Source organism: Balaenoptera borealis, assembly GCF_965194805.1.
Source record: "Balaenoptera borealis genome assembly, chromosome: 12".
NCBI lineage: Eukaryota > Metazoa > Chordata > Mammalia > Artiodactyla > Balaenopteridae > Balaenoptera > Balaenoptera borealis.
In genome coordinates, this window is record NC_138869.1 from 34,161,799 (window position 1) to 34,188,001 (window position 26,203).

The following is a 26,203-nucleotide window of genomic DNA, read 5'->3' on the forward strand; positions in this document are numbered from 1 at the left end:
TCTCCACAGCTGGGGTAACACCTCTTCCCAATGAGGGGGTGCTGAGGGAGTAAGGGAGCTCCAACACCTTGGCAATAATCACCTGGAATTTAGCCTCTGCAACATGCAGCTGTGGGGAAGAGGAAGGAGGGAATGAGTCCTGACTCTAGTGCCTCAGACTCTCACTGTTCTTACCAAGATTTAATAGATTTTCTTGAATAAGTATTTATTTGCTGTGTGCCCCTAGGACAATCAGGGAGTTTTCAGGTAGTTTAAAGGGTTAGTTTTTGTTTTTTTAAAAAAATTTTCACGAGTTATGGTTGTTTTGCTGCAGAGAGGGTCCACGAGGCTCATCACATCACCATTCTGGAAGCTGTCTCCCCCTCCACCTTCACCTTGGGACTCCCTTCCCCTCCTCCTCTCTGCTCCTGGATGAGGAGCATATACGCAGGGCTTATCCCTGCAGCTGGATCTCTGCACTTACTGCTCCCTCAGCCTGGAAAGTTCTCCCTTGAAGCGAACACTGCTGCATCTCTACCCAAGTGCAGTTTCCACCTGGATCCCTGCAGGCAGAGTCCCTTCCCCTCATGACACAAAGAAAATCCTCATTACTCTAGAGCAGAAGTCAGAAAACTAAGCCCGTGGGCCAAATCTGTCACACTGCTTGTGTTTGTACAGCCCACAGGCTAAGAACTGTTTTTATACTTTTGAATAATTGAAAAGAATACTTCATTGCACTTGAAAAGTACATGAACTGCAAATCTGAGTGCCTATAAATAAAGTTTTATTGAAACACAGTTATGTCCATGTGTTTACTTTTTGTGTGTAGCTGCTTTCACACAACAAAGGCAAAACTGAGTAGTGGCACACTATAAATCACAGTGACAGAATTATGACTTAAAAGCATTTTGAGGCCACATGTATCACCTATCCATGTAAAGACATTTTCAAAGATGAAATATGTAAAATCTCCTATCAGCATTCACAGATGAACATCTGCAATTTATTTGGTGATAGGAAACACTATCTTTGAGCCTCAAATAATCAAAATGATATCCCTCCCAAAAGAAGTCCATTCTTCTCATTAGTAGACCTATATTTTTTAAATGGATTTAATTATTATTCTATTTTGAATTTCATCAATCCATAAAAATTTTGTGGAAATTTGTTTTAGCTTGTTATGTAAGTACCTACATAATATCCTCAGTTTTGCCTCTTGACCCACAAGCCTAAAATATTTCCTAACTCGTTAACAGAAAAAGTTCGCTAATCATGGTGATTCTGTTCCTTTGCTGGTGAATGATTTTAAGGGTAAGCATTTGGCCCAGTTCTGACCAATAAGATGCAAGAGGAAATCTGCTGGGAACACTTCTGGAAATACTATCTTCTTTCTCTGGATGTTATTTCAGATGTGGTACTGGGAACAGTGGTAGCCATGAGGGGAGCTAGTCTGAGGACCAAGCCAACTCTTGCGAATGGAAGAACGTGGGTCCTTGTGCTGTGGTTGAGCCCTGAGTTAGCCCGCCCTAGAACCGTCCTACCTGGGACTTCTTGTTATGTAAAACAGTAATTATTCTTATTACTTCAACCATTCAGATCAAAGTTTTCTGCTACTTATTGTCCAGCACATTCTAATTGCTATCACCTTGGAGCATCTCATGGCTCCTTCTCATCCTATAGGGGTCAGGACACATGCCCCCTCCTCAGAAAGTCCTTTCCCAGCCACCCTGAGGCAGTAGCCTGTGATGTCTCCCCCCACCCCCTTAGTCACTCTTCTTAACCTGTATCACCATCTGTAATTATCTTACTAGGCAGTCTCCCCTCACTCAAGTATAAGTTTCCTGAGATTTGCCTGGGCTCTTAGAACAGAGTTTGACACCAAGTAGGCGCTCAATAAGTATTTGTGGAATGAATAAAAAAATACTACTAATGTTTTAACTGATATTTCATAGCATTAAATGTTAGTAATATTTATAAAATTACTAAGAAATATTAATGTTGACTACTAATAAATATGTATACTGTTTATTATTGAAGCTAACATTTCCATAAGTGTTTAGCACATGCCATACTCAGGGCCAGAGCTTATCACAGGTCCCTCACTTAATCTTTGTTAACAGTGTTACATCAAAGAAGACTGCCTACCTCCATTTTCTTCATTACCATCTATACTACTAGTACAAGCAAGGACAATAAGGTAATAACGATAGACATTTTTAAAAACCAACAAACTTAAACTGGACACATTGTTCTGCCCCGGGACCTTTCTAGTGGGAAACTGCATGGAACCACAGTGGTTTTGTCCCAGTCCTCATCCTCACCTGCCTGCAGAAGGAAATTCCAGCAGAGAGCACACCCACCAAGGAGACATTTCAAACCCAATCTACCAGGGCAAGTAATGCTGGTTATTGCATCTGACTTGATGCCTGCCCTTTCCTTCTCAGGGAGGCTCTGTGGTGACACACGGTAATTGCCCAGTTCCTCTCGGGGTCCTAGAGTTATGCAGACAGGCTGTAGCAAATCTCCTGCTATCTTTTGATAACTTCTCTAAGAGCTGGCCAATTACCTTCTCCCTTGTGTCAGCTTCTGGGATGTTGGTTAACTCGACTGTTTTCCCCAAAAAGTTACATCTTGGTTTCTGGAGGATCTCTGCTTTAAACCTAATAATTTTCTATGACACCAACTCCCCATGCCAAATTCGTGAGGAGTATCCCAGAAAGGGCATGTATGTAATAATTAATCTGCATTCCCCTAGGTCAAGACTCTCCGTAATTCTAACTACTATTTTCATAGCAACAATGATCATTTCTATGTCCTTTTATCAACAGTAAGTCTGAAGAGTGTATTTAGGATGCTTAACTTAAAAGATACGTCCTGTGGGCTCTATGGCATCCTCAAAATTCACTTTAGCGGTTCCTGGAACTCTTCAAAGAGATGGGGAAGGGGACATATTTTAGTCTGGCACTGTCAACAGAACTTTCTGGATGATGAAAATGTTCTATGTTTGCACTGAACAATACAGTAGCCACCAGCCATAAGTAGCTATGAGCCACTGAAAAGTGGCTAGTGTGACTAAGGAAGTATATACATATATATTTTTTTGGGGGGGTGGGGTTGAATTGGTTTTGTTTTATTTATTTATTTATTTATTTATTTATTTATTTGCTTGCGCTGAGTCTCAGTTGTGGCTCACAGGCTCCTTAGTTGTGGCTCACCGGCGCCTTAGTTGTGGCATGTGGGCTCCTTAGTTGCGGCATACATATGGGATCTAGTTCCCTGACCAGGGGTTAAACCCGGGCACCCTGCATTGGGAGCATGGAGTCTTATCCACTGCGTCACCATGGAAGACCCCCCTGAACTGGTGTTTTTTAAGAGGAAAAAATAAGATATGTTACTCTCACTATGTCTCAACTTTATAATTTTTATGAGATATAGTGACTTAGGTAAAATATTTTGTTTGGTAATGTTTCCTCTTAAGTTCATCTGTTCTTTTTATCTGAGTGGGCTATTTCTTTTTTTTAAATTTAATTTTATTTATTTTTTATACAGCAGGATCTTATTAGTTATCTATTTTATACATATTAGTGTATATATGTCAATCCCAATCTCCCAAAACATCCAACCACCACCACCCACTCCACCACTTTCCCCGCTTGGTGTCCATACGTTTGCTCTCTACATCTATGTCTCTATTTCTGCCCTGCAAACTGGTTCATCTGTACCATTTTTCTAGGTTCCACATATATGCGTTAACATATGATACTTGTTTTTCTCTTTCTGACTTATTTCACTCTGTATGACAGTCTCTAGATCCATCCACGTCTCTACTAATGACCCAATTTCGTTCCTTTTTATGGCTGAGTAATATTCCATTGTATATATGTACCACATCTTCTTTATCCATTCGTCTGTCAATGGGCATTTAGGTTGCTTCCATGACCTGGCTATTGTAAATAGTGCTGCAATGAACATTGGGGTGCATGTGTCTTTTTGAATTACGGTTTTCTCTGGGCCTATGCCCAGTAGTGGGATTGCTGGGTCATATGGTAATTTAGTTTTTTAAGGAACCTCCATACTTTTCTCTATAGTGGCTGTATCAATTTACATTCCTACCAACAGTGCAAGAGGGTTCCGTTTTCTCCACACCCTCTCCAGCATTTGTTATTTGGAGATTTTCTGAATGATGCCCATTCTAACTGGTGTGAGGTGATACCTCATTGTACTTTTGATTTGCATTTCTCTAACAATTAATGATGTTGAGCACGTCTTCTTGTGCCTCTTGGTCATCTGTATGTCTTCTTTGGGGAAATGTCTATTTAGGTCTTCTGCCCATTTTTGGATTGGGTTGTTTGTTTTTTTAATATTGAGCTGCATGAGCTGCTTATATATTTTGGGGATTGATCCTTTGTCCATTGATTTGTTTGCAAATATTTTCTCCCATTCTGAGGGTTGTCTTTTCGTCTTCTTTGTAGTTTCCTTTGCTTTGTAAAAGCTTTTAAGTTTCATTAGGTCCCATTTGTTTATTTTTGTTTTTATTTCAATTACTCTAGGAGGTGGATCAAAAAAGATCTTGCTATGATTTATGTCAAAGAGTGTTCTTCCTACGTTTTCCTCTAAGAGTTTCATACTGTCCAGCCTTACATTTAGGTCTCTAATCCATTTTGAGTTTATTTTTGTGTATGGTGTTAGGGAGTGTCCTAATTTCATTCTTTTACAGGTAGCTGTCCAGTTTTCCCAGCACCACTTACTGAAGAGACTGTCTTTTCTCCATTGTATATCCTTGCCTCCTTTGTCATAGATTAGTTGACCATAGGTGCGTGGGTTTATCTCTGGGCTTTCTATCCTGTTCCATTGATCTATATTTCTGTTTTTGTGCAAGTACCATATTGTCTTGATTACTGTAGCTTTATAGTATAGTCTGAAGTCAGGGAGTCTGATTCCTCCAGCTCCGTTTTTTTCCCTTAAGACTGCTTTGGCTATTCGGGGTCTATTGTGTCTCCATACAAATTTTAAGATTTTTTGTTCTAGTTCTGTAAATAATGCCATTGGTAATTTCATAGGGATTGCATTGAATCTGTAGATTGCTTTGGGTAGTATAGTCATATTCACAATATTGATTCTTCCAGTCCAAGAACATGGTATAACTCTCCATCTGCTGGTATCATCTTTAATTTCTTTCAGCAGTGTCTTATAGCTTTCTGCATACAGGTCTTTTGTCTCCCTAGGTAGGTTTATTCTTAGGTAGTTTATTCTTTTTGTGGCAATGGTAAATGGGAGTGTTTCCTTAATTTCTCTTTCAGATTTTTCATCATTAGTGTATAGGAATGCAAGAAATTTCTGTGCATTCATTTTGTATACTGCAACTTTACCAATTTCATTGATTAGCTCTCGTTTTCTGCTGGCATCTTTAGGATTCTCTATGTATAGTATCATGTCATCTGCAAACAGTGACAGTTTTACTTCTTCTTTTCCAATTTGCATTCCTTTTATTTGTTTTTCTTGTATGATTGCCGTGGTTAGGACTTCTAAAACTATGTTGAATTAATAGTGACGAGAGTGGACATCCTTGTCTTGTTCCTGATCTTAGAGGAAACGCTTTCAGTTTTTCACCATTGAGAATTATGTTTGCTGTGAGTTTGTCGTATATGACCTTAATTATGTTGAGGTAGGTTCCCTCTATGCCCACTTTCTGGAGAGTTTTTATCATAAAGGGGTGTTGAATTTTGTCAAAAGCTTTTTCTGCATCTGTTGAGATGATCATATGGTTTTTATTCTTCAATTTGTTAATATGGTGTATCAGATTGATTGATTTGCATATACTGAAGAATCCTTGCAGCCCTGGGATAAATCCCACTTGATCATGGTGTATGATCCTTTTATTGTGTTGTTGGATTCTGTTTTCTAGTATTTTATTGAGGATTTTTGCATCTATATTCATCAGTGGTATTGGTCTGTAATTTTCTTTTTTTGTAGTATCTTTGTTTGGTTTTGGTATCAGGGTGATGGTGGGCTCGTAGAATGAGTTTGGGAGTTTTCCTTCCTCTGCAAATTTTTGGAAGAGTTTGAGAAGGATGGGTGTTAGGTCATCTCTAAATGTTTGATAGAAAATTTACCTGTGAAGCCATCTGGTCCTGGTCTTTTGTTTGTTGGAAGATTTTTAATCACAGTTTCAATTTCATTACTTGTGATTGGTCTGTTCATATTTTTTATTTCTTCCTGGTTCAGTCTTGGAAGGTTATACCTTTCTAAGAATTTGTCCATTTCTTCCAGGTTGTCCATTTTATTAGCATGGAGTTGCTTGCAGTAGTCTCTTATGATGCTTTGTATTTCTGCGGGGTCCATTGTAACTTCTCCTTTTTCATTTCTAATTTTATTGATTTGAGTCCTTGCCCTTTTTTTCTTGATGAGTCTGGCTAATGGTTTATCAATTTTGTTTATCTTCTCAAGAACCAGCTTTTAGTTTTATTGATCTTTGCTATTGTTTTCTTTGTTTCTATTTCATGTATTTCTACTCTGATCTTTATGATTTCTTTCCTTCTGCTAACTTTGGGTTTTGTTTGTTCTTCTTTCTCTAGTTCCTTTAGGTGTAAGGTTAGATTGTTTATTTGAGATTTTTCTTGTTTCTTGAGGTAGGCTTGTATTGCTATAAACTTCCCTCTTAGAACTGCTTTTGCTGCATCCCATAGGTTTTGGATCATCGTGTTTTCATTGTCATTTGTCTGTAGGTATTCTTTGATTTCCTCTTTGATTTCTTCAGTGATCTCTTGGTTATTTAGTAACTTATTGTTTAGCCTCCATGTGTTTGTGTTTTTTACATTTTTTTCCCTGTAATTGATTTCTAATCTCAGAGCATTTTGGTCAGAAAAGATGCTTGATATGATTTCAATTGTCTTAAATTTACTGAGGCTTGATTTGTGACCCAAGATGTGATCTATCCTGGAGAATGTTCCACGTGCACTTGAGAAGAAAGTGTAATCTACTGTTTTTGGATGGAATGTCCTATAAATATCAATTCATTCTATCTGGCCTCTTGTGTCATTTAAAGCTTGTGTTTCCTTATTAATTTTCTTTCTGGATGATCTGTCCATTGGTGTAAGTGAGGTGTTAAACTTCCCCACTATTATCGTGTTACCGTGGATTTCCTCTTTTATAGCTGTTAGTAGTTGCTTTAGATATTGAGGTGCTCCTATGTTGGGTGCATATATATTTATAATTGCTATATCTCCTTCTTGGATTGATCCCTTGATCATTATGTAGTGTCCTTCCTTGTCTCTTGTAACATTCTTTATTTTAAAGTCTATTTTATCTGAAATGAGTATTGCTACTCCAGCTTTCTTTTGATTTCCATTTGCATGGAATATCTTTTTCCATCCCCTCACTTTCAGTCTGTATGTGTCCCTAGGTCTGAAGTGGGTCTCTTGTAGACAGCATATATATGGGTCTTGTTTTTATATCCATTCAGCGAGCCTGTGTCTTTTGGTTGGAGCATTTAATCCATTCACGTTTAAGGTAATTATTGATATGTATGTTCCTATTACCATTTTATTAATTGTTTTGGGCTTGTTTTTGTAGGTCCTTTTCTTCTCTTGTGTTTCCCACTTAGAGAAGTTCCTTTAGCGTTTGTTGTAGAGCTGGTTTGGTGGTGCTGAATTCTCTTAGCTTTTGCTTGTCTGTAAAGCTTTTGATTTCTCCATCGAATGTGAATGAGATCCTTGCTGGCTTGAGTAAACTTGGTTGTAGGTCTTCCCTTTCATCACTTTAAGTGTATCATGCCACTCCCTTCTGGCTTGTAGAGTTTCTGCTGAGAAATCAGCTGTTATCCTTATGGGAGTTCCCTTGTATGTTATTTGTTGTTTTTCCCTCGCTGCTTTCTGTAATTTTTCTTTGTCTTTAATTTTTGCCACTTTGATTACTATGTGTCTCGGCGTGTTTCTCCTTGGGTTTATCCTGAATGGGACTCTCTGCGCTTCCTGGACTTGGGTGGCTATTTCCTTTCCCATGTTAGGGAAGTTTTCGACTATAATCTCTTCAAATATTTTCTCGGGTCCTTTCTCTCTCTCTTCTCCTTCTGGGACCCCCATAATGCGAATATTGTTGCTTTTAACGTTGTCCCAGAGGTCTCTTAGGCTGTCTTCATTTCTTTTCATTCTTTTTTCTTTGTTCTGTTCTGCAGCAGTGAATTCCACCATTCTGTCTTCCAGGTCACTTATCCGTTCTGCCTCAGTTATTCTGCTATTGATTCCTTCTAGTGTAGTTTTCATTTCAGTTATTGTATTGTTCATCTCTGTTTGTTTGTTCTTTAATTCTTCTAGGTGTTTGTTCTTTAATTCTTCTAGGTCTTTGTTAAACATTTCTTGCATCTTCTTGATCTTTGCCTCCATTCTTTTTCCAATGTCCTGGATCACCTTCAGTATCTTTATTCTGAATTCTTTTTCTGGAAGGTTGCCTATCTCCACTTCATTTAGCTATTTTCCTGGGGTTTTATCTTGTTCCTTCACGTGGTACAAAGTCCTCTGGCTTTTCATCTTGTCTATCTTTCTGTGAATGTGGTTTTCCTTCCACAGGCTGCAGAACTGTAGTTCTTCTTGCTTCTGCTGTCTGCCCTCAAGGAAGTATATTTTAAATTAAATGTAGTTTTACATTTAAGTGGCCACATTACAAGTGGCTGGGTGGGGGTGGGGAGGCACTACTATAGTAGACCGTTCGGGTCTAGAGCATCAGAGGATGTGGATTTCTGACAGAGTTGCTTCACATTCATAGCTGCCTCCAGGGGTGAAGCAGTTGTGAAGTACTATTTCCTCAACAACGTCTGGAAACCAGCCAGTGTTTATCAGTGATGATGGCAATAACAATACAGTGCACATGGAGCTTTCACACAACATCACTTTAATCTTCACAAAAATCCTGTGAGTTGGGTCCTCTCCCAATTTAGAGAAGAGAAGATTGAGGAGTATAACTGCTTGACCAAACTCACAGAGATTTTTGGGCTCAAAGTCCTGTGCTGTAGTGCTATGCTCACTGCTCGGTCGTTTTCCAATTTTACAAACACTCTCTAAGCAAGATTGTCCCAGGTAGAGATCAGACAGCTGCAGCCTAACAGAAAGCAGGAAACGTGAGTCCCAGCTCAGCTGAGAGGGCTCTGCTAGTGGTGAAGGGAGGGAGGGGGAGAAAGAAGGGCAGAAGGAAGGGCAGATATCCTGAAGGACAGGACTCCACCACCACTGTCTGGGCACTGGACTCAGGCTTTAAATTCATCCCATTTGATCCTCTTCACAATGCTCTGAGAGCAGTATTTCATCCTCATTTTCCAGATGAGAAGAGGGAGGCTCTGAGGGTTTACGTAACTGGCTATGATTTGTTCAACCTATACAAGTGGTGGAAACGAGATTCCAGCTCATCTGCTTCCAGACCTCCAGACAGCCCCAACCCAGTAAATGGCTAGAGCCAGATTAAAACTCGAGCAGAAATGGGAAAGCAATGGAGTTGTGGTCTTCATCAGCAAGACCAGAGAAATGCTAGTGCCATCTATCAATACAATTCTCCTGAAATTCTCTTACATGTCCTCTACTTGTAAGCTGAGGCCGCAGTTTCCAGGACTCATGGAATTTCATTCTTATTAAAAATCTGAGACAAGTGGTCTCAGGAATATGGTAAGCATGGGAGAGGGACCAGCACAGCCTCTGTGTGACTGATGGTTCAGATCTGTTCTCCAGGAAACCACATGACAAAGAGAGATGAGTTTGGTGCTCTCCTCACTAAAACCTGGAATCATAGACACCCCAGACCAGGAGGATGACACATATGGCCCGGGCACACCCCCACCTCGAAGGCACTGTATCTAAACCAGGGCCCATCAACCTGTCCCACCTGAGAGTGCTGTTGGGGCCAAGGCTTTACGAAAGGAGAAGACAGAGAAAAAAGGCAAAGAGAAGGTGAGGAACCATGAGAAGGAAGAAATGGAAGAGGCAGCTGCCACTGCAGGGGCTCCCTTTGGGCCATGTGGCCATAACAGTAGCAGTACTGGTCCTCGTGGCAGGAACTCACCTGCAGCATTCAGCTTGGCCTCTAGATCTTGTGCCCAATTCCTGCAACACTCGCAACCCCACCACCAGCTCCAGCTACTTGGGTTAAGTTCTTAGTCTTCTTAAAGTCTCACCTTAAATGCTGCTGCTTCTAAGAAACCTTCCCTGTTTCTCATTCCTACTTTTATGCCCCTCTTTCCTCCCTTGACTCTTTCCTCCCTCCCTATTTATCTGTTTCCTCCTGGAGATGATAAGCTCATGGAGGATAGGAGACTGAACCAAGTGAGCCTTCCAGTGTCTGTCACGTAGCAAGAACATTAATGATGCAGAGCCTAGTAAGAATTAACATGCACTGAGCAATTACTGTGGGTCAAACATGGGTCTAAGCATTTTAGATGTATTAACTGATTTCGTTTTTACAACAACCCTGTGAGATAGGTATTATTACTGTCTTCATTTTACAGAGGAGAAAAGTGAAGCACAGAGAGGTAAGTAAATAAACTTGCTTAAGGCACACAGCTAGTAAGGGAAAGAGCTAAAAGTTGAACCCAGGCAGTTTGAGTTTAAATGCTCACTCTTAATCACTTCACTAACTTGCTCAATATGCTATGGCTGCTCGCACATGTTGACCTATCCATTTCCTTATGATTTTTTGTGTAAATCACTCGTCTCAAATCTAAATCATGATAGAATGCCTCCTGGACTAGAGAGAGAAATGTGTGTAGCTCTGTACACCTGTAGGTAGTCAGCAAATTCTCCAACAGTCATTAGAGATAACAGCAAGTGATCTAACTTGTTATTTGCACAGAATGGGCTATATTAATTGCTCTTGGTAAGCAATTTTAATCTTTCATATGTGCTTTCCACATTCCCCTCTAGTGAACCATACATTCAGATACAGGATTTGAACAAATTCTTAAATGTGTTTCGGGACAATTTGTGGTAGGTAAAACCAGGGTTCTAGGTGAGATACAAGAAGATACTGTGAGATGGACCACAGGCAAAGGTAGTAGTTGGCTTGCTCTAATACAAGCAATGTGGTAATGCTGAACCCCTTAAACACCGGCAGTGTTTTGTTCTGTGAATGATAATAAGCAGATGTTTTAGTCAATCTTGATTCAGAAATAGGAAGGAAACGCACAACCATGTACCCAGCTGCATACGTTCAGGGAAAATGAGTATGCCATGCAAACTCACAGGGAGGGGGTATGGGGGGGAATGGCAGGCAGAATGATGGCCTCCAAAGATACCTTTGTCCTAATTCGTGGATCCTGTGACTGTGTTAGGCTACTGGCAAAGGGAATTAGGTTGCAGATGTAATTAAAGTTGTGAATTGTTTATTATCCTGCATTATCCATATGAGCCCAGGGTAATCACAGGGTCGTTAAAAGGGGCAGAGGGAGGCAGGAAAGTCAGTCAGAGGAAGATGTGACTATGGAAGAAAAGTACAGAGCGATGCAACATTGCTGACTTTGAAGACGGAGGAAGAAGCCAGAAGCCAAGGAACGCAGGCAGCCTCTAGAAGCCGGAAAGTGTAAGGAAACAGATTCTCTAGAAAGGAAGGTAGCTCTGCCAACATCTGGATGTTAGCACAGCCCAGTGAGACCCGTGTTGCACTCTAAAACTGTAAGAAAATAAATTTGTGTTGTTTTAAACCACTAAGCTAGTGGTAATAGGAAACTAACATGGAGTGAGGTGAGGCAGGGATCTGAGAATGTCCTACCTGGGAAGTTGACAATCTGCAGGGCTCACTCTCTCCTGGCTGAGTACGACAGAGACCCAGGTGTGTGCTGCTCTCAAGCATCCTTCCTGCCATTTGCAGGCCTTTCTCACGGCTTAGGTGCAAAATAAAAAGGTACAAAATACATTTCTTGACACAGGTTGAGCCCTTGAAATTATAGAGACAATTTAACACAAAACCAAAACAACAAACCTCCTGCTTCTGATTCAAGTAGGTGAAGTTCTTGAGACCTAAAGTGCCCAGAAAAATTTCTCTCCCTCTTTCACTTTGCCTAGTAGATAGCTTTTGGAAAACCCTCAGGGTTATAGCTAATGGTGGAATCCCTTTTCTTTCTTGTGTCCTCACTCCGGGACCAGTGAGATTGGGTGAAGGAAGCCCAGGCTTAAGGACAGGGGAAGACAGAGTTCACAGAGGACACTCACCTGGCTGGCTGGCTGGCTACTGAGAGAAAAGGTTCAGACGATTTTTTGATCGGGTGCTGTTTAAAGCTGAAGACACACTTAATGGAGGAGAGAGTCTGCCGCTCTCTGACCTTGGCTGTGTGCTTTTCTCCATCTCCTGTCAAGTTGAGCACGAAGAACAAACAATTGCTGATGAACTGGAATATGAGAATGGAAAGTGCAGACAGCAACTCTGAAGTGAGGCTGAATTGAGTCCTAGGACACGCAGCTCTATTATAACCACCCAGGGGAAGAGGGACTTGTTTCCAGAGAGTTTTGAAGACGTACACAGTTTTAAAGTTTTAAGGACTGAGGTGTGAGGCCAGACACGTCTGTGAGCTGTGTGATCTGGAACCAGTTACTCAACCAGAGGAAGCTGTCTCATCAGCTCCAGCGCAGTGGTTATACCTGGCCAACAGGTGTGATGGGGTGTCCTGGGAAGGCTTCTCTGCAGCAAAGAACCAACGTGCACTGGCGCTGGCTCAAATCAAGAGAGGGCCATGCAGCTCATATGAAGATATGCACAGAGCCTCCCAACACCCGAGAGCAGAAGCTCTGACTGGTTCTGGATCCCAGATTCCTGTTTATGCCAGGACCTACCTACCCAGAGCCCATGGAACTCATGTTTTCTTTTGGCTTAACCTTTTAATGGATTTCTTCTTCTTTTTTTTTTTAAATGCTGAGCTATAATTGACATACAATAAAGTATCTAAAATATATAGTGTGTGGCTCAGTGAATTTCTACACACACCCATGTAACTACCACCCACATCAAGATATAGATCGGGGGTCAGCAAACTCAGGCCCGTGAGCCAAACCCCATCTGCCACAGTTTTGTGAAAAGAATTTTATCAGAACATGCCCACACTACTGTTTGCGTCTTGTCTATGGCTGTTTGAGTAGTTGCCACAGAGGCCCTGTGGCTTCAAAGCCTAAAACCTTTACTAGGTGACCCTTTAAGAAAAAATTGGCTGACCGCTGACATAGAGCCCGCCCTATGTCCCGGCCCTATTGATTTCCCTCCAAGATAACCACTCTTTTGGCCTATGCTACTGCAGGTTAAGTTTGCCGGTTTGAACTTCATGTGACTGGAGGATTACAGTTTTTACTCACTCAGCAGTGTGTGCGGGACTCACCCATGTTCTGAGGCACTCTCGCCCCCGAGCATCACCATTAGCGGGACGGTTACGTTCCAGGCATTCTTCACTCTGTCCCGCGCCACAGGCTGGCACCTCTCACTGACAAAGGAGCCTGTCAGGCTGTCCCCCAGATGCTGGCTCCACGGGGCCCCCAGTGGTGCTCAGAGCCCTCTCTCCACAGTGGTGGTCCTTCTGTCTCTCTGTCTCTCTGTCTCTCTCTCATCTATTTCTGAAGCAAGAACACCATTGCAAATCTGATCGGACCTAGGGACCCTCTTCTCAGATAAATGCACAGGTAGTAAAATGTTCAACTAAATATTAAAATTTGTTGTTGGTTTTTTTTTTACCTTTTTCCTCCCTGTGTCAGTGAAAGAGATGTCAGAAACACATCTTGGATTCATGAAGATCTAGCTTTCTTAGAAAAAGAAGGGGTGGGAGAGAAGCCCTTGTTATTACTTTTAGCTTCACCTGAACAGGTAGGTATAGGATACGTACCCCTGTGGTCGGGACAGAGGGGGTGGAACAGGATACTTTGTGTTCTGAGGACCTTACCCAGGCGTATGGGTCCCCTCATAGGTACGAGGACAGCCCACTGACCTGGCCCTCTGGTGGTGGCAGAGCCCTGAGGGTGAGAGCCTAGCTCTAAGATTCTGCTCAGGTGCCCCTCCAGGAGCTACACAGGCGTCATTGCAGCAGGACAGCAACGGTGTCTGCTGTTTACTGCGGGTACTGGGTTCCACCAAGACTGCACGGCCGTGAGGAGCATCAGAAGCCGTGGGCTGACCAGTTTCCAGAGTTCTGCTGACTGGGGCGTGAGAACTGGACAGAGCCCTTTAGCACTGGGCCACCTTGGGGTTCTTGGATTACTCAGGAGGTGAGGGAACCTTCAGAGGATGATAGTGAAACTTCAGCCAAGGAGATATATGAGTAACAGAGCAATTAATCAGTAAATAAGAGATATGATCTAGCACCTTAAATGTGTGAAGCAGTTCATACCGTTTACACACATAAATCCAAAGTTTCACATATCATCTAAATGAGTTCACGAACCCCAAGCTAAGAACTAAGAATCTTGGTTCAATAGTCTATCCCTTCTGCTTCAGTTCCCACTGAAATAGGTAAAGCCCTTCTGTGCTTAGATTCAATTCCCAAGAGAATGTTATTGGCTAAATTAATATTTTTAATTAGGACACACAAATCCCAGTCTCCATGGATTAGTTGTCCTTAGGTCAGGCTCTCAGCCTTGGCTTGGAATCAACCACGATGGGGGTAAGGGTGAAGTCAAGTCCTGTGACCTCAAATATGGTCCCCTGCACAGAAGGGCTGGGAGTGGGGCAATTTCCCTTAGAAAGAGCTGTGAGCAGGGCAGACACGGTGACCCTCATATCCAGTCCAGGAAGCTTAGAGACGACTGATGGAAACTGCCTTGTAAATGCAATGCTGGAACCGAGTAGGTGGTCAATAAGCTACGATGAGGATGAAGAAGAATTATCATTACTCAGGACGTGGGGCAACCCCTAGAGAATCACTTCCTTCCAGAGGACTTTTCTGCTACTCTCTCTCTGAGTGATTTAATGGCACCAGTAAGCGTTGAGAGCAGATATTAAATGTACACGGGTTGACAGGCTTGTGGAACATGGGCATTTGATGAGGACATGCATTTAAAGAAATTAGAGAAGGGAAATTAAAAGTGTCCCTCAAGGCATTAAAATACAGGTAGGTTTGAGGGTTTTTGAAAAACGAATCGCTTTAATAAACACTTAAATAAAAACTAGAGATATTGCACAGCAATCTGAATAGGAATTTTGTCTGAATGATTATAAAAGTTGTTCCTTTCATCTCATAAATTTATGTAATTAAACTAATGCCACGGTTTTCTCTTCCATGGTGCAACATGACAGAAGTGTCGAATTTTTACTCCACTGCTGGCTAATTAGGATGACGTGTGATTCTATTTCTTATTTTCAATGTTTTTTTTTTTCCTTTTAATTTTTGTGCTCAAGCTCCCCTTCCTCTTTCAAAACCTGATGTTTACATAGTTATAAATAGCCAGAACTTGAATGAGATTTGGGTCTACTCTCTTTTTACCCTAAATTAGTTTAGGTGTCAATAACAATTTAAAGAGAGTTAACAAAAGAAGATACAACCTGGATTCTGGAGAAAGGGCCAAGAAAGTCTGCTTCATTCAGGACTCAACTAAGTGGAACATATACTGGTTCCAGGACGAGAGATAAGTCCAAGCATCTTTGGATTTTATTTTTATCCTCTTGGTTTGGGGAGTTTCTTTTAGAGGAAATAATAATTTTCTTCCAAAGATGACAAGATGTTGTAGAAAAAGTCCAATGATCATCTGTGCTTAAGCCTACCATAAACGCCACTTACACCATCTGAGACCTGGTTTCCTCATCTGTGACGTGAAGGGATTAAATGTATCCATCCATCCATCCATCCAGCTATCCATCCAACCACTTATCCTGCTTATCCTGTATTTCCTGAGTGCCTAGAACATTCAGGCATCCCTGAATGAAAGATAGTGTTCGGCTTCAAAGAACTGATTATCAGGGAAGAGAATACTGTGGAGAGGTTAAGAGCACAATTTCTGGAATTAGATTCCCTGCTCCCCGCTCTTATGAGCTGTGGACACTTTGATAAGTTCCTTTACCTCTCTAAACTGTTTCTTTATATTTAAAATGAGGATATTAATATAATATCATAAGATGACTGTAAAGGTTAAACAAGATAATACCTACCAAGCACACTGCCTGGCAGAAAAATCCATATGAGCTGCTAAGTTATTATTGGTAAATGTGTTTAAATTGCTCTAATATAGCTACATAAGTGATGCTTGAGGAACACTAAGAAGGGAGCCATTAAGTCCTTCTGGGATAGACTGGAAGAGGGCAGGAGAATTTCAGAGGAGGTGATGCTGAGGTGGATTTTGTAGGATAAGTAGAATTTTACAACACAGAAAGGGAAGTAGGATAGTGAGGGCAGAGGGGGCCGTATGTGAAAATTCACAGAGAATGAACAGTAATGTTTTAAGGCTAAGTTATTGATACATGCAGGGAATGTGACTCAATCATATCAGCAAGGAGTTTTTTGTTCCTTTACATTTCTACTCCTCTCTCTTCTGTAGTTATTTTATTCATCCTAACACTAGATGCCCCTCATGGTCACAGAGCAGATGCCAACTACCAAGGTTACATGCTTCCCAAGTAACATCTAAGGAAGAAAGAAAGCCTGCTTCTGAGACCATCCAACAAGAGTCCTGGGCTTTATGATGACCAACCCACACTAGAACCAATCTCTATGGCTAGAGAAGGACGGGGGCCAATTGACTTAGGTCTGGGACATCTCAACCAATCACTGTGATAGCAGGTATGGGGTCCTCCTTTCGGCTTAGACTAATCAGGGCCACTTTTGAAACTGGACAGCCAGTCTTTGTAAACCATGTGGCTGCTACACGAAGGGGGAGAAATGGGATGGATGTAGAAATGTCGACCACGTGATTCATTCCGGAACACTTTTAGGCCATGCTTTAGAGTTTGGAGTTTACACTGTGGACAACAGGCAAAGACCCACATTTCAGAAATAATTCTGGAGGCAGTTTGGGGACAAATTGTGGCAAGGAGGCCAGTTCATACCTAGTTCATCTCTTGGTTCCCTATAGAGTAAAGATCTTAACTCTCCTGGGCAAACAGGTATTCTAAGTATACACTATGACTCTCAGAAACCTCACTTCTCAGGCTGAATTTCAATTCAGAGCATTGAACTGCTCACGACCCCAAGCTGCTGATAGTAATGGGGCAATAGCTGTTATGAAATTCAGTGTGTTCTGAATCACTTCAAAATCTCTGCATTCTAAGTCTTATCCTGAAAACTACTTCCAGGACACATGAGAGCCAAATGAGAGAATGTGCTAGAGGCAGCAGAGGGGAGGATATGGGAGCTAGGGCTCTAGAACTAAACAGGTTCCCTAGAAGTGACATAACCTTGAGGGTCTGACCACTCCTCTGCACAGCAAAGAAGGAATAGTCCTAACCTCACCCAGTTAGCACATATTTATCAGCACTGACTATGTACCAGGCCCTGTGCTAAAGCTCAGGAGAGAAGCTACAGAGCAAACATGTGTCACATGCTTAGCAGAGTTCCTCACAGATCCAGGGAGAGAAAAGCAAGGGACAGACCTCTCTAGGACACCAGGTGAATGGGAACCTCTGGTGACCAGGAAGACAAGCTTTGAACACCTCTCATGTTAACAATCATGAAGATTCAAGGATTTTCCACATCCTCAGAGGTCACAGCCAGAAGGCATAGTGGTCACAGATGGAGGCCACTGGCATTTATTTGCTCCCTTGGTAAAAAGAAAAAGATTCGGTGTTCCCCACTGCTCCCCTAACTCTGGAGTGATCCTAGAAATCCTTTTATTTGAAACCCACCATCATGTCACCAAAACAGTTTCAACAACACCCAAAGAATGATCTTTCTCACTTAAGAAAATCAAAACAATCTGGATTTGTCTATCCTTTCAACTCAGGGCTGAAATGATGTATTCAGGGTAACATATTTCGAGAGAATTTGTACAGACTCGCATTTCAAAATCAGACTAATTGCCTGCTGTGCTGTGATCACTGCAGTACTCCCTTGGTGGTGTTTCAGATGATGGCCTTGCCTCCACCCCCAAAGCTCTGATGAGAAAGCCCTGGAGATAAACCAGCCCCATGCAACATGGCATGCAGAGAGGCTTCCTTCCAGAGAAGAGTGCATCTCTTCAAGGGGGAGGAGGCTTGCACATACATTTTCCCCTCCAAATACTAGAGCTAGAGGGAATATGGCTTAAATTGCTATAATTTGTGATCAGGAAATGAATATGTATTTTTACTGCAGTATTCATTATACAGAGTACAACGAGTTTTGCTTAAAGCAACCCCTATATCACTTGATATGAATGTTATATTGTATTTTGCAATACACAACTTCTTGAAAAAATATTTTACGAAGAGATTAATAATGGGGAGTTTTCATGTATGCTTCTAGCACTCATTGATGGAACCAATCTATGTCCATCTTTCTCCCTGGGGCCAGTTTGACACTGGGCTGACACATTCGTGACAATGCTTTGCAAAAGAAGGCTTTCGTGCCCTACCTCATGTTTACTCTGGTTAAAGCATGGAGCCTAAAATTGAATGAGAGAACTCACGGAAAGCAGCAACCAGCTTAAGGCAACACTTTTATACCAGAGTAATGGAAGGACAATGGCATTCTCATTAGAATAAAATGACGAGATGAATCAGATGTTCCTCAAGTAGGTGCAAATCAGAACACAGGGAAAAAATTCATGTGAGGCAATATCTAGGACTTTCCAATCGCAGCATTTGTCAGCCTCAACTTCCTTCTCTTGCTGGAACTACCTTGTCCATAGCCCCAGCTCAGGTAAGCAGTACCAGCCCCTGAGGGCTACTGGTTGGAGCAGAGGTGGCCACCGACCCAAGGTGGGCCCATTTACATCCTGGCCAGAGACCATCAAGATGGCCTGGTACAATGGGATCTGCCTGTGAGCCAAGAGGTTGTCTCCTTTCTCAGTAGAAACTGGCAAATTCTTAGAGACTTGGAGAGTGGGTGGTGAGTGGAGGGGAAGTTGCTGGTTCCCTCAGCAGCAGAGTACCAGACTGAAGACGCACTTTGTTTAAGTAACAACCCTTCTTCACTCTCAGTCTTTTGGTCAGGCTCACTGTATCCTTGCTCCAGAGGTGGGCATGTGATCTAGTCCTGGCCAGTAAGAGTCCCACAGCCCTCTGGCCATACTGATTGGTTCCAGATGGACACATGACCCAAGTCTGAGGCTTTGGTTAAAACTATTAGGAAAAGAACTTCTCTTCCACTAGGATAATGTACATCTCGGGTTTTTAGAGTTTCAGTGAGTGAAGGGAGCCTGCCTGAGCACTAAGTCAACACAGATGAAATATGGAGAGGTAGATTCTGGTTAACGTCATTTAAGATCCGGATCTAACCATTTCTGAAGCTTACAGAGCTATGGACTTTATTTTTCTTTAATTAACTAATTTATTTATTATTTTGGTTGCATTGGGTCTTTGTCGCTGTGCACAGGTTTTCTCTAGTTGCGGCGCGAGGGCTTCTCATTGCGGTGGCTTCTCTTGTTGCGGAGCATGGGCTCTAGGCACGTGGGTTTCAGTAGTTGTGGCTCGCGGGCTCTAGAGCACAGGCTTGGTAGTTGTGGCTCACGGGCTTAGCTGCTCCGCAGCATGTGGAATCTTCCTGGACCAGGGCTCGAACCCATATCCCCTGCATTGGCAGGCACATTCTTAACCACTGTGCCACCAGGGAAGCCCAGAGCTATGGATTTTAAACAAAAATTTTTAAACAAACTTTTAATTTTATAATAGATGTACAGATAAATTGTAAGGATTATACAGAGAATTCCTTTATACCCCACACCCAGTTTCTCCTATTATTAACATCTCACAGTAGTATGATACATTACACTAATAAGCCAATATTAATATGTTATTAACTGAAGTCCATGCTTTATCTAGATTTCCTTAGTTTTTACTTAATGTTCCATTTTTTCTCTTCCAGCATCCTATCCAGGATACCATATTACATTTAGTCATCATGTTTCCTTAGGGTCCTCTAAAGTATGACTGTTTCTCAGACTTGCCTTGGTTTTGGTCACCTTGACAGTTGTGGGGATTACTGGTCAGATATTCTATAGAATGTTCCACATTTGGGGTTTCTGATATTTATCCCATGATTAGACTGGGATATGGGTTTGCAGGAGAAAGACCACATGGTAAAGTGCTATTTTCATCACATCATATCAAGGGTACATGCTATCAACTTATCTTTGTTGACTTATCATTATTGACGCTAATCTTAATCACCTCGCTGAAGTAGTATTTTTAGATTTCTCCAAAAAACAGTTACTCTTTTTCCCTTTTCCATACTGCACTCTTTGGAAGAAAGTCATTTTGTGCAGCTCACACTTACTGCATGGGATGTTATGTTCCACCTCTTGTGGACAGAGTATCTACATAAATTATTTGGAATTATTCTGCATAAGAGACTTGTCTATTCTGCCTTATTTATTTATTTATTTAATCACTTCTTTATGTTAGTAGGGACTCATTTTATACTTTGACTTTTTTTGTTTTGTTTTTGTTTTTTGTATAGTGTAATTTCATTTTCAAAATTATCTGTTTGGGTATATATTATGGAACACTAACTATATGCTAGCAGTTTGATAAACATACTCTACCTAGGCCATATAATATACTCTTATATAAGTGTTTGTAATTGCATGAACAGAGCTCTGGGAAATACACACCAAAATATTGGAGAGTAGAAGTGATGTTTGAGGGAGCAAGGAAAGACCAGCTTTACTTTATACACTTCTCCATGAGTTGATTTATAATGACATGTATTATTTTATAATTTAAAAAGAAAACCATCTGAAGAAACTGAGTACCAGTCTTATTTCCATGGAAAACTTTCCATTTTCATTTTTAACTTCTCACAGAATGATTTCCTTTGGATTTGGGGCATGTGCTAACGTCCATGGTTGTCCTGTCTAAGGGATTCTTTCTTGGCTGCTACAGAGAATATTATGAGTGTTGGTGCCATCCAGAAAGCAAAGGACTGTGATGCTTTCTTTTTTTCTTTTGGTTTTTAATTCAATACTTTATTTATTTTGTGGCTCAAATTGTTCCATTTTTGATCATTGTGACTTCTTCAGTTGCCTCCTGTGTCCCTTTGATATACCTCAGAACGTGTGTCTTGTCTTATGTCTTACTTTCTGGTACCATAAGATGTTCCAGGCTCATTATTGTACATTCTCTGCCTCAGTTCTAGAATTAGTCATTTCTTCAAGGAGCTCTGGTTTCTTTTATTAGAGCATGATATTAGAAACAAAAATCTGGGCATTGGGTGTAGCTATGGATTTTTTAATTACGTGAGCCAATTCATCCAACCTTCTTTTTCTTCCCTTAAGTCTACTTTATTTGAATTTTCTGCCACTTGAGATTAAAAAAATAAATTAATAGAGATACAAAAATATAAAACAGAGCTCAACCGTCTCCCCGCACCTTATCAATTTCAATAAATAACAGCCCTCATCTAAATCGTCTCTTTACACCTCAGGCAGTCTTCTCCCAATCATCTTGGTAGATGATTGGGATATGGGTTTGAGGACAGAGCCAGAGCATTACACGAGCAATGAGCTTGCTCTGCAACTTGCCTAGCTCTCTCATGCATTTCTCTCTGCTTTCTCAATCTTCTATCTCATAAGCCTGTGTTCTACATTTTGTTTTCCCCTTCCCTTATTTTGGCTATCTCGGTCCAAGCCCCTTACACCAGAGCTGGCTTGGAAATCTAGTCCAGCGTGGCACAGATGCAAACACTGCATGATTCTTGCTCTCATTTATAAGCTGGCAAGGCAGGGTGCCTGCCACACAATACCATTCATGCCACCACGTTCAGTTCCCTGAGTGAGGCCCCCATCCCTTAAAACGTTATATTCCAGGTTTCTTAAATACTTAAAAACCTTTCACTGGTGGGACCTTCTCTCACACCATCCTGTTCTTTTCCTTCATCAGACAAATTTGCAATTACATATTTATTTTTGTCTGTTTGTTCAATGCTTATACCCCTCAGTACACTATGAATTCTACCAGAGAAGAGGAGGGTGTGTCTTACTCTCTATTCTACTCCCAGTCCTACCCAGTACAATGCTTGGCACACGAAGGGCACCCATAAATATTTGCTGAATGCACATATGAGTGAGTGAATGAAAGCTCAGTCCTGGACCCATGGTCTTCTTACTATCTTAGGATCTGGAGATATGTCTTACCATGGAATATGAGAGAAAGACGTCAAGGTGACCCAGATGAGGGAGTAAATGATACCATCTAGAGTACAAGAGAGGGTCAGAACAGCTACCAGGGACAAGGCATTTGAGTGAGGCCTTGGAGATGACGGGGGTTCACAGGCTGACGAAGGAGCAAGGCTGGGAGCTCCGGGAAGGGCTCCAGGCAGCCTGCCTGATGTGAGCAAAGATGCGGAGGTGTCACAGGGTTTGCATCAAGATGAGAGGCCTGGAATAGCCCCAGGGTGAAGGCAGTGGCGCAGGGCCTGGGTGGCAAAGATGAGCCACTGGGGAGTATATAGCGTGGAAGTAAGTATTCTGATCCGGGTTTCAGAGGATTATTCTAGCAGATGGAGGGAGGGACGGAGAATGGAGGCAGGAGGCAGGGAACCTGCCTGGGGCAGTGGTGCTGGGCCCAGCGCCCTGGGGATGGGGGGTGAGCAGGTGGGCCGAGAGTCAGCGAGTCTGCACATTCCTGAGCAGTGTTTCCTGACTGAGTTGGCACACACAAGGGCAGCTCTTGAAGCTTGCTGTGCACACCTCGCCCAACTCTGTGTTCTGTGATTTTATGCTGAAAGCTTGAATTTGACCATGGTAGGAGTAATTATGCCACAGAAATTGGCAAGCACTTGAGGCTTTATTTTTTTTTCTGGAAAGCCAGCATACTACTGTCAGAAAATCAGTTAGCAATTCTGGAGAAAAGAAAAGAAAAGGTATTTGTGCTTTGCAGTCTTTCCTTTCCTATTGGGTCGTTTCCTAAGTGTGTCTGTAGTGGTGGGGAATTTTGAGTAAATTGGCTGCACAAGAGATGCTTGGGCCTCATCATCATGAGAAGAAAAAAATAAGGTCTGTCTTCTTAGGAAATAGGACACAATCTGAATTTAATTCACCGAGCCTGTCTGCTTAATATTTTTTTGTGTTTAAATATAATTTATAACTAGTAGCTTCCGTTATTCTGATAGAGAGGGAGGGGAGAAAGAGAGAAAGAGAATGGGAGAGAGAGAGGCATAGAGAGATGTAGAGAGAAAAAGAAAAAGTGAAGGAAAGGAAGAGTGAGAAAGGACAGATAAAAGAAAGAACAAGGGAAAGAAAGGAGGCAGGCAGGCCGCTGTCCCCGTCGCTCTGAATTATACAGAGCATCACTGAAGCTCTCCAATCGTTAAAACGACACAGCAGCCACGTACGGTGAGGCCATTCTATATGCCACTTGCAGCGTATTGCTTAAACTCCAAATAATCGGTGCTATTACTATGCTCCATTTTACAGATGAGAAAACTGAGGCCAGGCCACAGAGGTAAATAGCTTGCCTCAGTCACCCTCTTAATAAGTCCAGAGCCAGGTTTGGAGGGGGAATTTGAACCGAATCTGTATAACCCCATGGCCTGCTCTCTTAGCTACTATACAGTAAGGCTTTTACTCCAAACAAAACAAAGCGGGGTTCTCAGTGAATTCATCTGAACACCCACTCTGGGCACACAGGCATTGTGAAGAATGCAGCAAAAGTGCCCGTTGTCAAGAAATGGCCCACAGTGCATCTATAGGCAAAATGAATGACAAGGTGGGAGTTTGGGGACAACACTCAAGGCCCAGCTGCTGGAAGTTCCTTGAGACTGTGCACCGTGTCTTTCCACCTTTGCACCCCTGGTACCTAGCAGGGAGCCTGGCTCAACGCACGTTTACTCAGTGAACAGTGTGAACTTGTATTTACAGAATGGATTAGTCCTCAGCTGAGCCAAGGTTTGCTGTATGTGAGGAATAGAGAAGTAGCAGACTGGAGTAGACCGTCACTGGCTGCATCTATCTGGACACATTCCCAAGCCCTACAGGGACTGTTTGTCACCAGGTGCCCTTTACTTCAGATTTAAAGTCCAGATTACTGTAATGACTCCATTACCAGTGAGTTAGAAATCTTCTAATGGATTTAGATGGTTATGGACAAAGCTTGTTCACCGGGGAATCGTAAAGGAGGGTGGGTTGAGGGGTGTTTGCAAACCCTGATTCTTTGGCCAAATGGAGACAATAACTAACAGAATGGCAAAAGTAGTTTTGGGTGATTTTAAGACAAATATTCCATCTGACCCATCTTTTACTCACTCTACTTCTTTGCCTTCTCTATGCAATCAGCCACCATGTCTTACGTGTTTGTAAAATATTTCCTACAGCCACTCTTTCCTTCTGTTTCCACTGCCTTGCGCTGAAATCAAGCCATGGCCTGAAGCCCACATTTTCTCAAAAGCTCCCTTAGAAATCACTAGTGCCGATCCCTTGTTAGAGAGACAGGAAAAGTGAGGCCAGTGGGATGGAAGACTTTCCTGAGATGACAGGTTAGAGCAGAGTTAGGGCCACTACCAAGCATTTTCACTCCCAAGTTTATTATTTTCACATGTATCAGCCAAGGTTCTTGACTGTAAGCCACAGAAACTGACCCTAATGATCTTAAGTGAAAGGAGATTTCATGCACGTATCTCAGAACTGCAGGAGGAGAAAGGTCAGCCTCTGAGAACAGGCAGGAGTCAAAGGAGACTTGACAACCAGGGCTACAGTCATGCTGCCACAGTCTGGTCAGGACATGCTGCCCCTGCCACACTGCAAAGGTGATGCTCTAACCTCCAGCTGTCCCCTCCCCGGCACCAAATGTTTGAGGCAGTGCAGTGGGAAGTAGACACTAGAGAGATCGCCAGAACCAGACATTCAATGGAGCGGTGACCTTCTCATAGGGATATGGGCAAGAGGGGGAAGGCTATGGGAAGGGAGTGGGTGCTGGCAGTCAGAATACCAGGAAATGTTTTAAACACTGAACTTCCCCTGCGTGGGCAACTCTTTCCAAATGAAACTTCTGCCTTTGTTTTTCAAGTGCACTTTGAGCCCACCTGTCAGACGATTTTACACGCCTTACGACAGGTGGCTCCAGTGGTATAAAGGTAGAACTGCATTAACCACCATTCAAAGCCTGCTTCATGCCCTCCCCACTTTATGCACATCCCCAGAAGGACTGCACCATAGCTCTCCTCAAATCATATTCTCTGCTTCAGTTAGGATGGTCTAATGGTTGTCACTTCTTCTCAACTTCCCCTCTTTACTCGTGCTGTTCTCTTTACCTGGAATGCTCCCCCTTAGCTCCCGGCATCATCCAAATTTTACCTGTGATTCAAGGGTCAGTTCAAGTTCTACCTTTTACAAGACCTTCCTGAACAGTCTAATCAATACAGATGTCGCCTCTGAACCCTTACCTTTATCTCTCCCTTGACAATTACATACTCTCTCAAACTTTGGTGCCTGACTCAGAGAAGGCACTCAACATATATCTGCTGAATGAATGGACTGAATCTTTACTCACCCTTCAAGGCCTTGCTCAACTGTCATTAGCTCTTAAAAGCTTTTCCTGACCCCCAGGAAAAGCTGCTTTGCATTCCATAGTATTTTGTCTATAGCTGCACTGTAATACTTATCACCATGCCTACTCATCATTTGCGTATCAGCTTCCATTAAACCATAAGCTTCCCATGAATGAGAATTGCATCTTATTCTTTTTTGTACATATTGTATCTGGCACATACTACACCTGAGCTGTCCAATATGGTAGTCACTAGATATGTGTGGCTATTTAAATTGTTGTTAATGAAAATGAAATGGGATGGACCTAGAGTCTGTCAGACAGAGTGAAGTAAGTCAGAAAGAGAAAAACAAATACCGTATGCTAACACATATATATGGAATCTAAAAAAAAAAAAAAATGGTTCTGAAGAACCTAGGGACAGGACAGGAATAAAGATGCAGATGCAGAGAATGGACTTGAGGACGTGGGGAGGGGGAAGGGTAAGCTGGGACGAAGTGAGAGAGTGGCATGGACATATATACACTACCAAATGTAAAATAGATAGCTAGTGGGAAGCAGCCGCATAGCACAGGGAGATCAGCTCGGCGCTTTGTGACCACCTAGAGGGGTGGGATAGGGAGGGTGGGAGGGAGACACCAGAGGGAGGAAATATGGGGATATATGT

At 42.1% G+C, this 26,203-nt stretch overlaps 1 protein-coding gene across 6 annotated transcripts in view; it reads right to left on the minus strand.

Annotated features, from left to right (window-relative positions):
* Window positions 1–26,203, minus strand: part of LOC309606950 (uncharacterized protein) — a 757,417-nt gene that overhangs the window by 385,264 nt on the left and 345,950 nt on the right. The gene's annotated exons all lie outside the window — the stretch shown is intronic.